Genomic DNA, 1,292 nt, shown 5'->3' on the forward strand with positions numbered 1-1,292 from the left:
ATTGACAACAAAATACAGCCGGTGGAGCGCACCATCAATGTGAAGTGAAGCCTGAATTCGCATTCGAAAATAACCAGGAAGTTAATGGAAAAATGAAGGAAAAACAATTGATGTTGGCAAATGTAAAAATTGATTATTAAATCGATGTGCAAAATATGCAGTATTTTCATGCATATAAATGTACTATGTTTACACACATATGTATATATACATACATATATGTACATATGTATATAATATTTAATTTAAATATTTAAAGAAAATTTGTAGCGTTTTTATGGCAAAATTAAATTGAAAAATCCTCGGGCAAGTACGCGCGATTTGCGATAAACAAACGCAAGCGCACTTGTGTGGGGGTGTGCTGTCGTATTTCAAATACTTTTTTCTAAAGTTTGTGTACTAACATAAAAAAAAAACTTAAGCGTCATTTACCGCAAGAGTAAATTAATTTCTCGCATCGTGTCGTGCAGGGGAAGGATATGCTTGAGTATTCGTCTTCATATACATAAGTATGTTTGTATGTATGTATGTATTTATGTGAATACATACTAAAATGCCTATTAGTTTTACCACTTTATATGAGCACAAGTCAAGTGCAGACGACAGACAGTTGACTCAGCGCGCTTTGCAGGTTACCGTAAATGTGGTGAAATATATGGAAACCGCGCTGAGCTGACATTTATTGCTGCTTCATCTTCTGCACACTCATTACAACATAACAACAGCAACAAATTTCAAACTTATTTCGCTTTTTGCACTTCAAGGAAACAGAGCCGAATTCGTCGTTGAGTTTGTTTAGTTAGACTAAATTTGTTATTCGTAGAGTTGCCAAAGTGTAACTATTGACTACAAAGATAAGCTGTAGATCTTAGGATTCTCAACCGACTGCATTGGAGGAGAGTCCCTTTGTGGTCACAATTCATAGACACTGTTTTACAGGGCAATTCCGGCTACTGTCTTTCAACTCATAACAGTCAATTCTGGCAACTTACTTGAAAGGTCTTTACTGTCTTTCGAAATACTAATTTCGAGATCTACTAATAAGGAGATCGTAGCAGTATGCTGTTCGACTTTCAGCAATAAGTTTTTTAAAATTAAATTAAATTAAAACAAGTAAGAGCAGTGCTGTCTTCGGCTATGCCGAAGGCTTCATACCTTTCATGAACATCTGCAAATTTTACTTTGACAGATTACTCCTTTTGAATACATCTGCATACATCGATAGAGGAGTTACATACTTATAGTTATAAAAAATCGCATCTAAACAATCAGAGGTATGGAAGATATACTTT

The sequence above is a fragment of the Rhagoletis pomonella genome, unplaced genomic scaffold (assembly GCF_013731165.1).
Source record: "Rhagoletis pomonella isolate Grant_MI unplaced genomic scaffold, Rhpom_1.0 Rhpom_scaffold_00001, whole genome shotgun sequence".
Lineage (NCBI taxonomy): Eukaryota > Metazoa > Arthropoda > Insecta > Diptera > Tephritidae > Rhagoletis > Rhagoletis pomonella.